Genomic DNA, 15,735 nt, shown 5'->3' with positions numbered 1-15,735 from the left:
CTTTAATGCAGTTTCTAAAATCAGAAAGAATTGAATTCAATGTTTTTTGTTCATTTTGCTTGTTTGTCGGATTTTGGGATGGACTCTTTGGCTCTGCTTTTCTTCTCCTCATTGGATTTTTCATCTTCAAAGTTGCAGAAGCCAGATTACAAGCTCATTTTGGTTCAACTTCAGCAACTGTGCATTGCATTGCCATGTAATGTGATGCAATGCTATCTTTCTAGCTCTCCCTTTCTACTTCCTTTTGGATAAACAGACATATTAGGCAAGCATTTTGGAGCTTTCACCTAAATAACTACAGGTGGTGAGATAAGCTGCACAATATAATTGACCTTTCAGTATATTGTTGCACACACACCATCTATTTAGCAAATGCCCTTGTTATCAACAGCAGCCTTTTAAACTCACCCGAGCTAACAGGTATGTGCGCTGGTTACACTGCTGCGCTTAAAATTTCTTTTTTGGTTTGCTACAATGCCTTTTCTGAAACGTTGTCTCCTTCTGCTGGAACACTGACTTCTTTCATTTAATGCCTGCAGACTATAAAAGAGAACCCAACCCAAAAAGTTTGGTTGATTAGTCTGTGGCATTCTGTTAAACTGTTGCTTATGGCGGTCTCTGTGAGCTTCTCAGCGACATTCAGCCAGCCAGGTATCCTGCCTGCAGTAGATGGAATGTGGCAATGGAACGCTGGCTGCGCGTGTCATAATAGGCTCTGAGCCTTTATATAACTGTGCACAGCAGCAGCCACCTTCAGTCTGCTGCTGGACAGCCAGCAGCAGCAGCAGCAGGAGAGGTATGTAATCAGGAGCCCTCCTGCTAAGGGTAGACAGCTGCTCGTTCCACCCCACCCCCCGCCTTAATTGGTTCTCCTCCCTTCCAACGGTGTTGAGGCGGGTGGGAACAGCAGGGGGTGAAGGTGCTGTGTTTAAAGAGGTGGAGTTATGCAGATCTAAAACGCGTGGATTGCAGCAGCAGCAAGCCGAAAAGTGCAGGCATGTAAGGGATCTAGAGGTTGACAACATGTCTTCTTAACGGGAGTCCAGGAGCTCATCTCCACAAATGGACTTTTTAGGATCCTTGGGTGGCTCCGTAGTTTGAAACCAATTCTGGTTATCGCTTCTCGGCCTTTTGGCTAAGATCAAGTGTAGTATCTGTTCTTATCAGTTTAATATCTGATACGTCCCCTATCTGGGGACCATATATTAAATGGATTTTTAGAACAGGGAGATGGAAAAAGAGCTTGCTCTGTCCACTCCACGCATTGACCTGGTATTGCAGTATCTCCAGGACCGGTGCACCCCTTCTTTAATGCAGTTTCTAAAATCAGAAAGAATTGAATTCAATGTTTTTTGTTCATTTTGCTTGTTTGTCGGATTTTGGGATGGACTCTTTGGCTCTGCTTTTCTTCTCCTCATTGGATTTTTCATCTTCAAAGTTGCAGAAGCCAGATTACAAGCTCATTTTGGTTCAACTTCAGCAACTGTGCATTGCATTGCCATGTAATGTGATGCAATGCTATCTTTCTAGCTCTCCCTTTCTACTTCCTTTTGGATAAACAGACATATTAGGCAAGCATTTTGGAGCTTTCACCTAAATAACTACAGGTGGTGAGATAAGCTGCACAATATAATTGACCTTTCAGTATATTGTTGCACACACACCATCTATTTAGCAAATGCCCTTGTTATCAACAGCAGCCTTTTAAACTCACCCGAGCTAACAGGTATGTGCGCTGGTTACACTGCTGCGCTTAAAATTTCTTTTTTGGTTTGCTACAATGCCTTTTCTGAAACGTTGTCTCCTTCTGCTGGAACACTGACTTCTTTCATTTAATGCCTGCAGACTATAAAAGAGAACCCAACCCAAAAAGTTTGGTTGATTAGTCTGTGGCATTCTGTTAAACTGTTGCTTATGGCGGTCTCTGTGAGCTTCTCAGCGACATTCAGCCAGCCAGGTATCCTGCCTGCAGTAGATGGAATGTGGCAATGGAACGCTGGCTGCGCGTGTCATAATAGGCTCTGAGCCTTTATATAACTGTGCACAGCAGCAGCCACCTTCAGTCTGCTGCTGGACAGCCAGCAGCAGCAGCAGCAGGAGAGGTATGTAATCAGGAGCCCTCCTGCTAAGGGTAGACAGCTGCTCGTTCCACCCCACCCCCGCCTTAATTGGTTCTCCTCCCTTCCAACGGTGTTGAGGCGGGTGGGAACAGCAGGGGGTGAAGGTGCTGTGTTTAAAGAGGTGGAGTTATGCAGATCTAAAACGCGTGGATTGCAGCAGCAGCAAGCCGAAAAGTGCAGGCATGTAAGGGATCTAGAGGTTGACAACATGTCTTCTTAACGGGAGTCCAGGAGCTCATCTCCACAAATGGACTTTTTAGGATCCTTGGGTGGCTCCGTAGTTTGAAACCAATTCTGGTTATCGCTTCTCGGCCTTTTGGCTAAGATCAAGTGTAGTATCTGTTCTTATCAGTTTAATATCTGATACGTCCCCTATCTGGGGACCATATATTAAATGGATTTTTAGAACAGGGAGATGGAAAAAGAGCTTGCTCTGTCCACTCCACGCATTGACCTGGTATTGCAGTATCTCCAGGACCGGTGCACCCCTTCTTTAATGCAGTTTCTAAAATCAGAAAGAATTGAATTCAATGTTTTTTGTTCATTTTGCTTGTTTGTCGGATTTTGGGATGGACTCTTTGGCTCTGCTTTTCTTCTCCTCATTGGATTTTTCATCTTCAAAGTTGCAGAAGCCAGATTACAAGCTCATTTTGGTTCAACTTCAGCAACTGTGCATTGCATTGCCATGTAATGTGATGCAATGCTATCTTTCTAGCTCTCCCTTTCTACTTCCTTTTGGATAAACAGACATATTAGGCAAGCATTTTGGAGCTTTCACCTAAATAACTACAGGTGGTGAGATAAGCTGCACAATATAATTGACCTTTCAGTATATTGTTGCACACACACCATCTATTTAGCAAATGCCCTTGTTATCAACAGCAGCCTTTTAAACTCACCCGAGCTAACAGGTATGTGCGCTGGTTACACTGCTGCGCTTAAAATTTCTTTTTTGGTTTGCTACAATGCCTTTTCTGAAACGTTGTCTCCTTCTGCTGGAACACTGACTTCTTTCATTTAATGCCTGCAGACTATAAAAGAGAACCCAACCCAAAAAGTTTGGTTGATTAGTCTGTGGCATTCTGTTAAACTGTTGCTTATGGCGGTCTCTGTGAGCTTCTCAGCGACATTCAGCCAGCCAGGTATCCTGCCTGCAGTAGATGGAATGTGGCAATGGAACGCTGGCTGCGCGTGTCATAATAGGCTCTGAGCCTTTATATAACTGTGCACAGCAGCAGCCACCTTCAGTCTGCTGCTGGACAGCCAGCAGCAGCAGCAGCAGGAGAGGTATGTAATCAGGAGCCCTCCTGCTAAGGGTAGACAGCTGCTCGTTCCACCCCACCCCCCGCCTTAATTGGTTCTCCTCCCTTCCAACGGTGTTGAGGCGGGTGGGAACAGCAGGGGGTGAAGGTGCTGTGTTTAAAGAGGTGGAGTTATGCAGATCTAAAACGCGTGGATTGCAGCAGCAGCAAGCCGAAAAGTGCAGGCATGTAAGGGATCTAGAGGTTGACAACATGTCTTCTTAACGGGAGTCCAGGAGCTCATCTCCACAAATGGACTTTTTAGGATCCTTGGGTGGCTCCGTAGTTTGAAACCAATTCTGGTTATCGCTTCTCGGCCTTTTGGCTAAGATCAAGTGTAGTATCTGTTCTTATCAGTTTAATATCTGATACGTCCCTATCTGGGGACCATATATTAAATGGATTTTTTAGAACAGGGAGATGGAAAAAGAGCTTGCTCTGTCCACTCCACGCATTGACCTGGTATTGCAGTATCTCCAGGACCGGTGCACCCCTTCTTTAATGCAGTTTCTAAAATCAGAAAGAATTGAATTCAATGTTTTTTGTTCATTTTGCTTGTTTGTCGGATTTTGGGATGGACTCTTTGGCTCTGCTTTTCTTCTCCTCATTGGATTTTTCATCTTCAAAGTTGCAGAAGCCAGATTACAAGCTCATTTTGGTTCAACTTCAGCAACTGTGCATTGCATTGCCATGTAATGTGATGCAATGCTATCTTTCTAGCTCTCCCTTTCTACTTCCTTTTGGATAAACAGACATATTAGGCAAGCATTTTGGAGCTTTCACCTAAATAACTACAGGTGGTGAGATAAGCTGCACAATATAATTGACCTTTCAGTATATTGTTGCACACACACCATCTATTTAGCAAATGCCCTTGTTATCAACAGCAGCCTTTTAAACTCACCCGAGCTAACAGGTATGTGCGCTGGTTACACTGCTGCGCTTAAAATTTCTTTTTTGGTTTGCTACAATGCCTTTTCTGAAACGTTGTCTCCTTCTGCTGGAACACTGACTTCTTTCATTTAATGCCTGCAGACTATAAAAGAGAACCCAACCCAAAAAGTTTGGTTGATTAGTCTGTGGCATTCTGTTAAACTGTTGCTTATGGCGGTCTCTGTGAGCTTCTCAGCGACATTCAGCCAGCCAGGTATCCTGCCTGCAGTAGATGGAATGTGGCAATGGAACGCTGGCTGCGCGTGTCATAATAGGCTCTGAGCCTTTATATAACTGTGCACAGCAGCAGCCACCTTCAGTCTGCTGCTGGACAGCCAGCAGCAGCAGCAGCAGGAGAGGTATGTAATCAGGAGCCCTCCTGCTAAGGGTAGACAGCTGCTCGTTCCACCCCACCCCCCGCCTTAATTGGTTCTCCTCCCTTCCAACGGTGTTGAGGCGGGTGGGAACAGCAGGGGGTGAAGGTGCTGTGTTTAAAGAGGTGGAGTTATGCAGATCTAAAACGCGTGGATTGCAGCAGCAGCAAGCCGAAAAGTGCAGGCATGTAAGGGATCTAGAGGTTGACAACATGTCTTCTTAACGGGAGTCCAGGAGCTCATCTCCACAAATGGACTTTTTAGGATCCTTGGGTGGCTCCGTAGTTTGAAACCAATTCTGGTTATCGCTTCTCGGCCTTTTGGCTAAGATCAAGTGTAGTATCTGTTCTTATCAGTTTAATATCTGATACGTCCCCTATCTGGGGACCATATATTAAATGGATTTTTAGAACAGGGAGATGGAAAAAGAGCTTGCTCTGTCCACTCCACGCATTGACCTGGTATTGCAGTATCTCCAGGACCGGTGCACCCCTTCTTTAATGCAGTTTCTAAAATCAGAAAGAATTGAATTCAATGTTTTTTGTTCATTTTGCTTGTTTGTCGGATTTTGGGATGGACTCTTTGGCTCTGCTTTTCTTCTCCTCATTGGATTTTTCATCTTCAAAGTTGCAGAAGCCAGATTACAAGCTCATTTTGGTTCAACTTCAGCAACTGTGCATTGCATTGCCATGTAATGTGATGCAATGCTATCTTTCTAGCTCTCCCTTTCTACTTCCTTTTGGATAAACAGACATATTAGGCAAGCATTTTGGAGCTTTCACCTAAATAACTACAGGTGGTGAGATAAGCTGCACAATATAATTGACCTTTCAGTATATTGTTGCACACACACCATCTATTTAGCAAATGCCCTTGTTATCAACAGCAGCCTTTTAAACTCACCCGAGCTAACAGGTATGTGCGCTGGTTACACTGCTGCGCTTAAAATTTCTTTTTTGGTTTGCTACAATGCCTTTTCTGAAACGTTGTCTCCTTCTGCTGGAACACTGACTTCTTTCATTTAATGCCTGCAGACTATAAAAGAGAACCCAACCCAAAAAGTTTGGTTGATTAGTCTGTGGCATTCTGTTAAACTGTTGCTTATGGCGGTCTCTGTGAGCTTCTCAGCGACATTCAGCCAGCCAGGTATCCTGCCTGCAGTAGATGGAATGTGGCAATGGAACGCTGGCTGCGCGTGTCATAATAGGCTCTGAGCCTTTATATAACTGTGCACAGCAGCAGCCACCTTCAGTCTGCTGCTGGACAGCCAGCAGCAGCAGCAGCAGGAGAGGTATGTAATCAGGAGCCCTCCTGCTAAGGGTAGACAGCTGCTCGTTCCACCCCACCCCCCGCCTTAATTGGTTCTCCTCCCTTCCAACGGTGTTGAGGCGGGTGGGAACAGCAGGGGGTGAAGGTGCTGTGTTTAAAGAGGTGGAGTTATGCAGATCTAAACGCGTGGATTGCAGCAGCAGCAAGCCGAAAAGTGCAGGCATGTAAGGGATCTAGAGGTTGACAACATGTCTTCTTAACGGGAGTCCAGGAGCTCATCTCCACAAATGGACTTTTTAGGATCCTTGGGTGGCTCCGTAGTTTGAAACCAATTCTGGTTATCGCTTCTCGGCCTTTTGGCTAAGATCAAGTGTAGTATCTGTTCTTATCAGTTTAATATCTGATACGTCCCCTATCTGGGGACCATATATTAAATGGATTTTTAGAACAGGGAGATGGAAAAAGAGCTTGCTCTGTCCACTCCACGCATTGACCTGGTATTGCAGTATCTCCAGGACCGGTGCACCCCTTCTTTAATGCAGTTTCTAAAATCAGAAAGAATTGAATTCAATGTTTTTTGTTCATTTTGCTTGTTTGTCGGATTTTGGGATGGACTCTTTGGCTCTGCTTTTCTTCTCCTCATTGGATTTTTCATCTTCAAAGTTGCAGAAGCCAGATTACAAGCTCATTTTGGTTCAACTTCAGCAACTGTGCATTGCATTGCCATGTAATGTGATGCAATGCTATCTTTCTAGCTCTCCCTTTCTACTTCCTTTTGGATAAACAGACATATTAGGCAAGCATTTTGGAGCTTTCACCTAAATAACTACAGGTGGTGAGATAAGCTGCACAATATAATTGACCTTTCAGTATATTGTTGCACACACACCATCTATTTAGCAAATGCCCTTGTTATCAACAGCAGCCTTTTAAACTCACCCGAGCTAACAGGTATGTGCGCTGGTTACACTGCTGCGCTTAAAATTTCTTTTTTGGTTTGCTACAATGCCTTTTCTGAAACGTTGTCTCCTTCTGCTGGAACACTGACTTCTTTCATTTAATGCCTGCAGACTATAAAAGAGAACCCAACCCAAAAAGTTTGGTTGATTAGTCTGTGGCATTCTGTTAAACTGTTGCTTATGGCGGTCTCTGTGAGCTTCTCAGCGACATTCAGCCAGCCAGGTATCCTGCCTGCAGTAGATGGAATGTGGCAATGGAACGCTGGCTGCGCGTGTCATAATAGGCTCTGAGCCTTTATATAACTGTGCACAGCAGCAGCCACCTTCAGTCTGCTGCTGGACAGCCAGCAGCAGCAGCAGCAGGAGAGGTATGTAATCAGGAGCCCTCCTGCTAAGGGTAGACAGCTGCTCGTTCCACCCCACCCCCCGCCTTAATTGGTTCTCCTCCCTTCCAACGGTGTTGAGGCGGGTGGGAACAGCAGGGGGTGAAGGTGCTGTGTTTAAAGAGGTGGAGTTATGCAGATCTAAAACGCGTGGATTGCAGCAGCAGCAAGCCGAAAAGTGCAGGCATGTAAGGGATCTAGAGGTTGACAACATGTCTTCTTAACGGGAGTCCAGGAGCTCATCTCCACAAATGGACTTTTTAGGATCCTTGGGTGGCTCCGTAGTTTGAAACCAATTCTGGTTATCGCTTCTCGGCCTTTTGGCTAAGATCAAGTGTAGTATCTGTTCTTATCAGTTTAATATCTGATACGTCCCCTATCTGGGGACCATATATTAAATGGATTTTTAGAACAGGGAGATGGAAAAAGAGCTTGCTCTGTCCACTCCACGCATTGACCTGGTATTGCAGTATCTCCAGGACCGGTGCACCCCTTCTTTAATGCAGTTTCTAAAATCAGAAAGAATTGAATTCAATGTTTTTTGTTCATTTTGCTTGTTTGTCGGATTTTGGGATGGACTCTTTGGCTCTGCTTTTCTTCTCCTCATTGGATTTTTCATCTTCAAAGTTGCAGAAGCCAGATTACAAGCTCATTTTGGTTCAACTTCAGCAACTGTGCATTGCATTGCCATGTAATGTGATGCAATGCTATCTTTCTAGCTCTCCCTTTCTACTTCCTTTTGGATAAACAGACATATTAGGCAAGCATTTTGGAGCTTTCACCTAAATAACTACAGGTGGTGAGATAAGCTGCACAATATAATTGACCTTTCAGTATATTGTTGCACACACACCATCTATTTAGCAAATGCCCTTGTTATCAACAGCAGCCTTTTAACTCACCCGAGCTAACAGGTATGTGCGCTGGTTACACTGCTGCGCTTAAAATTTCTTTTTTGGTTGCTACAATGCCTTTTCTGAAACGTTGTCTCCTTCTGCTGGAACACTGACTTCTTTCATTTAATGCCTGCAGACTATAAAAGAGAACCCAACCCAAAAAGTTTGGTTGATTAGTCTGTGGCATTCTGTTAAACTGTTGCTTATGGCGGTCTCTGTGAGCTTCTCAGCGACATTCAGCCAGCCAGGTATCCTGCCTGCAGTAGATGGAATGTGGCAATGGAACGCTGGCTGCGCGTGTCATAATAGGCTCTGAGCCTTTATATAACTGTGCACAGCAGCAGCCACCTTCAGTCTGCTGCTGGACAGCCAGCAGCAGCAGCAGCAGGAGAGGTATGTAATCAGGAGCCCTCCTGCTAAGGGTAGACAGCTGCTCGTTCCACCCCACCCCCCGCCTTAATTGGTTCTCCTCCCTTCCAACGGTGTTGAGGCGGGTGGGAACAGCAGGGGGTGAAGGTGCTGTGTTTAAAGAGGTGGAGTTATGCAGATCTAAAACGCGTGGATTGCAGCAGCAGCAAGCCGAAAAGTGCAGGCATGTAAGGGATCTAGAGGTTGACAACATGTCTTCTTAACGGGAGTCCAGGAGCTCATCTCCACAAATGGACTTTTTAGGATCCTTGGGTGGCTCCGTAGTTTGAAACCAATTCTGGTTATCGCTTCTCGGCCTTTTGGCTAAGATCAAGTGTAGTATCTGTTCTTATCAGTTTAATATCTGATACGTCCCCTATCTGGGGACCATATATTAAATGGATTTTTAGAACAGGGAGATGGAAAAAGAGCTTGCTCTGTCCACTCCACGCATTGACCTGGTATTGCAGTATCTCCAGGACCGGTGCACCCCTTCTTTAATGCAGTTTCTAAAATCAGAAAGAATTGAATTCAATGTTTTTTGTTCATTTTGCTTGTTTGTCGGATTTTGGGATGGACTCTTTGGCTCTGCTTTTCTTCTCCTCATTGGATTTTCATCTTCAAAGTTGCAGAAGCCAGATTACAAGCTCATTTTGGTTCAACTTCAGCAACTGTGCATTGCATTGCCATGTAATGTGATGCAATGCTATCTTTCTAGCTCTCCCTTTCTACTTCCTTTTGGATAAACAGACATATTAGGCAAGCATTTTGGAGCTTTCACCTAAATAACTACAGGTGGTGAGATAAGCTGCACAATATAATTGACCTTTCAGTATATTGTTGCACACACACCATCTATTTAGCAAATGCCCTTGTTATCAACAGCAGCCTTTTAAACTCACCCGAGCTAACAGGTATGTGCGCTGGTTACACTGCTGCGCTTAAAATTTCTTTTTTGGTTTGCTACAATGCCTTTTCTGAAACGTTGTCTCCTTCTGCTGGAACACTGACTTCTTTCATTTAATGCCTGCAGACTATAAAAGAGAACCCAACCCAAAAAGTTTGGTTGATTAGTCTGTGGCATTCTGTTAAACTGTTGCTTATGGCGGTCTCTGTGAGCTTCTCAGCGACATTCAGCCAGCCAGGTATCCTGCCTGCAGTAGATGGAATGTGGCAATGGAACGCTGGCTGCGCGTGTCATAATAGGCTCTGAGCCTTTATATAACTGTGCACAGCAGCAGCCACCTTCAGTCTGCTGCTGGACAGCCAGCAGCAGCAGCAGCAGGAGAGGTATGTAATCAGGAGCCCTCCTGCTAAGGGTAGACAGCTGCTCGTTCCACCCCACCCCCCGCCTTAATTGGTTCTCCTCCCTTCCAACGGTGTTGAGGCGGGTGGGAACAGCAGGGGGTGAAGGTGCTGTGTTTAAAGAGGTGGAGTTATGCAGATCTAAAACGCGTGGATTGCAGCAGCAGCAAGCCGAAAAGTGCAGGCATGTAAGGGATCTAGAGGTTGACAACATGTCTTCTTAACGGGAGTCCAGGAGCTCATCTCCACAAATGGACTTTTTAGGATCCTTGGGTGGCTCCGTAGTTTGAAACCAATTCTGGTTATCGCTTCTCGGCCTTTTGGCTAAGATCAAGTGTAGTATCTGTTCTTATCAGTTTAATATCTGATACGTCCCCTATCTGGGGACCATATATTAAATGGATTTTTAGAACAGGGAGATGGAAAAAGAGCTTGCTCTGTCCACTCCACGCATTGACCTGGTATTGCAGTATCTCCAGGACCGGTGCACCCCTTCTTTAATGCAGTTTCTAAAATCAGAAAGAATTGAATTCAATGTTTTTTGTTCATTTTGCTTGTTTGTCGGATTTTGGGATGGACTCTTTGGCTCTGCTTTTCTTCTCCTCATTGGATTTTTCATCTTCAAAGTTGCAGAAGCCAGATTACAAGCTCATTTTGGTTCAACTTCAGCAACTGTGCATTGCATTGCCATGTAATGTGATGCAATGCTATCTTTCTAGCTCTCCCTTTCTACTTCCTTTTGGATAAACAGACATATTAGGCAAGCATTTTGGAGCTTTCACCTAAATAACTACAGGTGGTGAGATAAGCTGCACAATATAATTGACCTTTCAGTATATTGTTGCACACACACCATCTATTTAGCAAATGCCCTTGTTATCAACAGCAGCCTTTTAAACTCACCCGAGCTAACAGGTATGTGCGCTGGTTACACTGCTGCGCTTAAAATTTCTTTTTTGGTTTGCTACAATGCCTTTTTCTGAAACGTTGTCTCCTTCTGCTGGAACACTGACTTCTTTCATTTAATGCCTGCAGACTATAAAAGAGAACCCAACCCAAAAAGTTTGGTTGATTAGTCTGTGGCATTCTGTTAAACTGTTGCTTATGGCGGTCTCTGTGAGCTTCTCAGCGACATTCAGCCAGCCAGGTATCCTGCCTGCAGTAGATGGAATGTGGCAATGGAACGCTGGCTGCGCGTGTCATAATAGGCTCTGAGCCTTTATATAACTGTGCACAGCAGCAGCCACCTTCAGTCTGCTGCTGGACAGCCAGCAGCAGCAGCAGCAGGAGAGGTATGTAATCAGGAGCCCTCCTGCTAAGGGTAGACAGCTGCTCGTTCCACCCCACCCCCCGCCTTAATTGGTTCTCCTCCCTTCCAACGGTGTTGAGGCGGGTGGGAACAGCAGGGGGTGAAGGTGCTGTGTTTAAAGAGGTGGAGTTATGCAGATCTAAAACGCGTGGATTGCAGCAGCAGCAAGCCGAAAAGTGCAGGCATGTAAGGGATCTAGAGGTTGACAACATGTCTTCTTAACGGGAGTCCAGGAGCTCATCTCCACAAATGGACTTTTTAGGATCCTTGGGTGGCTCCGTAGTTTGAAACCAATTCTGGTTATCGCTTCTCGGCCTTTTGGCTAAGATCAAGTGTAGTATCTGTTCTTATCAGTTTAATATCTGATACGTCCCCTATCTGGGGACCATATATTAAATGGATTTTTAGAACAGGGAGATGGAAAAAGAGCTTGCTCTGTCCACTCCACGCATTGACCTGGTATTGCAGTATCTCCAGGACCGGTGCACCCCTTCTTTAATGCAGTTTCTAAAATCAGAAAGAATTGAATTCAATGTTTTTTGTTCATTTTGCTTGTTTGTCGGATTTTGGGATGGACTCTTTGGCTCTGCTTTTCTTCTCCTCATTGGATTTTTCATCTTCAAAGTTGCAGAAGCCAGATTACAAGCTCATTTTGGTTCAACTTCAGCAACTGTGCATTGCATTGCCATGTAATGTGATGCAATGCTATCTTTCTAGCTCTCCCTTTCTACTTCCTTTTGGATAAACAGACATATTAGGCAAGCATTTTGGAGCTTTCACCTAAATAACTACAGGTGGTGAGATAAGCTGCACAATATAATTGACCTTTCAGTATATTGTTGCACACACACCATCTATTTAGCAAATGCCCTTGTTATCAACAGCAGCCTTTTAAACTCACCCGAGCTAACAGGTATGTGCGCTGGTTACACTGCTGCGCTTAAATTTCTTTTTTGGTTTGCTACAATGCCTTTTCTGAAACGTTGTCTCCTTCTGCTGGAACACTGACTTCTTTCATTTAATGCCTGCAGACTATAAAAGAGAACCCAACCCAAAAAGTTTGGTTGATTAGTCTGTGGCATTCTGTTAAACTGTTGCTTATGGCGGTCTCTGTGAGCTTCTCAGCGACATTCAGCCAGCCAGGTATCCTGCCTGCAGTAGATGGAATGTGGCAATGGAACGCTGGCTGCGCGTGTCATAATAGGCTCTGAGCCTTTATATAACTGTGCACAGCAGCAGCCACCTTCAGTCTGCTGCTGGACAGCCAGCAGCAGCAGCAGCAGGAGAGGTATGTAATCAGGAGCCCTCCTGCTAAGGGTAGACAGCTGCTCGTTCACCCCACCCCCGCCTTAATTGGTTCTCCTCCCTTCCAACGGTGTTGAGGCGGGTGGGAACAGCAGGGGGTGAAGGTGCTGTGTTTAAGAGGTGGAGTTATGCAGATCTAAAACGCGTGGATTGCAGCAGCAGCAAGCCGAAAAGTGCAGGCATGTAAGGGATCTAGAGGTTGACAACATGTCTTCTTAACGGGAGTCCAGGAGCTCATCTCCACAAATGGACTTTTTAGGATCCTTGGGTGGCTCCGTAGTTTGAAACCAATTCTGGTTATCGCTTCTCGGCCTTTTGGCTAAGATCAAGTGTAGTATCTGTTCTTATCAGTTTAATATCTGATACGTCCCCTATCTGGGGACCATATATTAAATGGATTTTTAGAACAGGGAGATGGAAAAAGAGCTTGCTCTGTCCACTCCACGCATTGACCTGGTATTGCAGTATCTCCAGGACCGGTGCACCCCTTCTTTAATGCAGTTTCTAAAATCAGAAAGAATTGAATTCAATGTTTTTTGTTCATTTTGCTTGTTTGTCGGATTTTGGGATGGACTCTTTGGCTCTGCTTTTCTTCTCCTCATTGGATTTTTCATCTTCAAAGTTGCAGAAGCCAGATTACAAGCTCATTTTGGTTCAACTTCAGCAACTGTGCATTGCATTGCCATGTAATGTGATGCAATGCTATCTTTCTAGCTCTCCCTTTCTACTTCCTTTTGGATAAACAGACATATTAGGCAAGCATTTTGGAGCTTTCACCTAAATAAATACAGGTGGTGAGATAAGCTGCACAATATAATTGACCTTTCAGTATATTGTTGCACACACACCATCTATTTAGCAAATGCCCTTGTTATCAACAGCAGCCTTTTAAACTCACCCGAGCTAACAGGTATGTGCGCTGGTTACACTGCTGCGCTTAAAATTTCTTTTTTGGTTTGCTACAATGCCTTTTCTGAAACGTTGTCTCCTTCTGCTGGAACACTGACTTCTTTCATTTAATGCCTGCAGACTATAAAAGAGAACCCAACCCAAAAAGTTTGGTTGATTAGTCTGTGGCATTCTGTTAAACTGTTGCTTATGGCGGTCTCTGTGAGCTTCTCAGCGACATTCAGCCAGCAGGTATCCTGCCTGCAGTAGATGGAATGTGGCAATGGAACGCTGGCTGCGCGTGTCATAATAGGCTCTGAGCCTTTATATAACTGTGCACAGCAGCAGCCACCTTCAGTCTGCTGCTGGACAGCCAGCAGCAGCAGCAGCAGGAGAGGTATGTAATCAGGAGCCCTCCTGCTAAGGGTAGACAGCTGCTCGTTCCACCCCACCCCCCGCCTTAATTGGTTCTCCTCCCTTCCAACGGTGTTGAGGCGGGTGGGAACAGCAGGGGGTGAAGGTGCTGTGTTTAAAGAGGTGGAGTTATGCAGATCTAAAACGCGTGGATTGCAGCAGCAGCAAGCCGAAAAGTGCAGGCATGTAAGGGATCTAGAGGTTGACAACATGTCTTCTTAACGGGAGTCCAGGAGCTCATCTCCACAAATGGACTTTTTAGGATCCTTGGGTGGCTCCGTAGTTTGAAACCAATTCTGGTTATCGCTTCTCGGCCTTTTGGCTAAGATCAAGTGTAGTATCTGTTCTTATCAGTTTAATATCTGATACGTCCCCTATCTGGGGACCATATATTAAATGGATTTTTAGAACAGGGAGATGGAAAAAGAGCTTGCTCTGTCCACTCCACGCATTGACCTGGTATTGCAGTATCTCCAGGACCGGTGCACCCCTTCTTTAATGCAGTTTCTAAAATCAGAAAGAATTGAATTCAATGTTTTTGTTCATTTTGCTTGTTTGTCGGATTTTGGGATGGACTCTTTGGCTCTGCTTTTCTTCTCCTCATTGGATTTTTCATCTTCAAAGTTGCAGAAGCCAGATTACAAGCTCATTTTGGTTCAACTTCAGCAACTGTGCATTGCATTGCCATGTAATGTGATGCAATGCTATCTTTCTAGCTCTCCCTTTCTACTTCCTTTTGGATAAACAGACATATTAGGCAAGCATTTTGGAGCTTTCACCTAAATAACTACAGGTGGTGAGATAAGCTGCACAATATAATTGACCTTTCAGTATATTGTTGCACACACACCATCTATTTAGCAAATGCCCTTGTTATCAACAGCAGCCTTTTAAACTCACCCGAGCTAACAGGTATGTGCGCTGGTTACACTGCTGCGCTTAAAATTTCTTTTTTGGTTTGCTACAATGCCTTTTCTGAAACGTTGTCTCCTTCTGCTGGAACACTGACTTCTTTCATTTAATGCCTGCAGACTATAAAAGAGAACCCAACCAAAAAGTTTGGTTGATTAGTCTGTGGCATTCTGTTAAACTGTTGCTTATGGCGGTCTCTGTGAGCTTCTCAGCGACATTCAGCCAGCCAGGTATCCTGCCTGCAGTAGATGGAATGTGGCAATGGAACGCTGGCTGCGCGTGTCATAATAGGCTCTGAGCCTTTATATAACTGTGCACAGCAGCAGCCACCTTCAGTCTGCTGCTGGACAGCCAGCAGCAGCAGCAGCAGGAGAGGTATGTAATCAGGAGCCCTCCTGCTAAGGGTAGACAGCTGCTCGTTCCACCCCACCCCCCGCCTTAATTGGTTCTCCTCCCTTCCAACGGTGTTGAGGCGGGTGGGAACAGCAGGGGGTGAAGGTGCTGTGTTTAAAGAGGTGGAGTTATGCAGATCTAAAACGCGTGGATTGCAGCAGCAGCAAGCCGAAAAGTGCAGGCATGTAAGGGATCTAGAGGTTGACAACATGTCTTCTTAACGGGAGTCCAGGAGCTCATCTCCACAAATGGACTTTTTAGGATCCTTGGGTGGCTCCGTAGTTTGAAACCAATTCTGGTTATCGCTTCTCGGCCTTTTGGCTAAGATCAAGTGTAGTATCTGTTCTTATCAGTTTAATATCTGATACGTCCCCTATCTGGGGACCATATATTAAATGGATTTTTAGAACAGGGAGATGAAAAAGAGCTTGCTCTGTCCACTCCACGCATTGACCTGGTATTGCAGTATCTCCAGACCGGTGCACCCCTTCTTTAATGCAGTTTCTAAAATCAGAAAGAATTGAATTCAATGTTTTTTGTTCATTTTGCTTGTTTGTCGGATTTTG

At 44.9% G+C, this 15,735-nt stretch overlaps 12 non-coding genes across 12 annotated transcripts; all 12 read left to right on the top strand.

Annotated features, from left to right (window-relative positions):
- Positions 1–1,115: 1,115 nt before the first annotated feature.
- LOC141249452 (U2 spliceosomal RNA) lies at positions 1,116–1,306 on the top strand. Its single transcript, XR_012312222.1, has one exon. It is a non-coding gene; the product is annotated as a U2 spliceosomal RNA (small nuclear RNA).
- Positions 1,307–2,420: 1,114 nt separating this feature from the next.
- LOC141249451 (U2 spliceosomal RNA) lies at positions 2,421–2,611 on the top strand. The gene has a single exon (XR_012312221.1). It is a non-coding gene; the product is annotated as a U2 spliceosomal RNA (small nuclear RNA).
- Positions 2,612–3,726: 1,115 nt separating this feature from the next.
- On the top strand, positions 3,727–3,917 carry LOC141249453 (U2 spliceosomal RNA). The gene has a single exon (XR_012312223.1). It is a non-coding gene; the product is annotated as a U2 spliceosomal RNA (small nuclear RNA).
- Positions 3,918–5,032: 1,115 nt separating this feature from the next.
- On the top strand, positions 5,033–5,223 carry LOC141249450 (U2 spliceosomal RNA). Its single transcript, XR_012312220.1, has one exon. It is a non-coding gene; the product is annotated as a U2 spliceosomal RNA (small nuclear RNA).
- Positions 5,224–6,337: 1,114 nt separating this feature from the next.
- Positions 6,338–6,528, top strand: LOC141249448 (U2 spliceosomal RNA). Its single transcript, XR_012312218.1, has one exon. It is a non-coding gene; the product is annotated as a U2 spliceosomal RNA (small nuclear RNA).
- A 1,115-nt stretch (positions 6,529–7,643) lies between these two features.
- LOC141249447 (U2 spliceosomal RNA) lies at positions 7,644–7,834 on the top strand. The gene has a single exon (XR_012312217.1). It is a non-coding gene; the product is annotated as a U2 spliceosomal RNA (small nuclear RNA).
- A 1,113-nt stretch (positions 7,835–8,947) lies between these two features.
- Positions 8,948–9,138, top strand: LOC141249446 (U2 spliceosomal RNA). Its single transcript, XR_012312216.1, has one exon. It is a non-coding gene; the product is annotated as a U2 spliceosomal RNA (small nuclear RNA).
- Positions 9,139–10,252: 1,114 nt separating this feature from the next.
- LOC141249445 (U2 spliceosomal RNA) lies at positions 10,253–10,443 on the top strand. The gene has a single exon (XR_012312215.1). It is a non-coding gene; the product is annotated as a U2 spliceosomal RNA (small nuclear RNA).
- A 1,116-nt stretch (positions 10,444–11,559) lies between these two features.
- On the top strand, positions 11,560–11,750 carry LOC141249444 (U2 spliceosomal RNA). Its single transcript, XR_012312214.1, has one exon. It is a non-coding gene; the product is annotated as a U2 spliceosomal RNA (small nuclear RNA).
- Positions 11,751–12,861: 1,111 nt separating this feature from the next.
- LOC141249443 (U2 spliceosomal RNA) lies at positions 12,862–13,052 on the top strand. The gene has a single exon (XR_012312213.1). It is a non-coding gene; the product is annotated as a U2 spliceosomal RNA (small nuclear RNA).
- A 1,114-nt stretch (positions 13,053–14,166) lies between these two features.
- On the top strand, positions 14,167–14,357 carry LOC141249442 (U2 spliceosomal RNA). Its single transcript, XR_012312212.1, has one exon. It is a non-coding gene; the product is annotated as a U2 spliceosomal RNA (small nuclear RNA).
- A 1,113-nt stretch (positions 14,358–15,470) lies between these two features.
- Positions 15,471–15,659, top strand: LOC141249454 (U2 spliceosomal RNA). The gene has a single exon (XR_012312224.1). It is a non-coding gene; the product is annotated as a U2 spliceosomal RNA (small nuclear RNA).
- Positions 15,660–15,735: the final 76 nt, after the last annotated feature.

The sequence above is a fragment of the Phyllobates terribilis genome, unplaced genomic scaffold, assembly GCF_046119375.1.
Source record: "Phyllobates terribilis strain yellow unplaced genomic scaffold, ASM4611937v1 Scaffold_4550__1_contigs__length_59562, whole genome shotgun sequence".
Taxonomy (NCBI): Eukaryota; Metazoa; Chordata; class Amphibia; order Anura; family Dendrobatidae; genus Phyllobates; species Phyllobates terribilis.
This window is presented reverse-complemented; position numbering and strand designations above follow the sequence as displayed.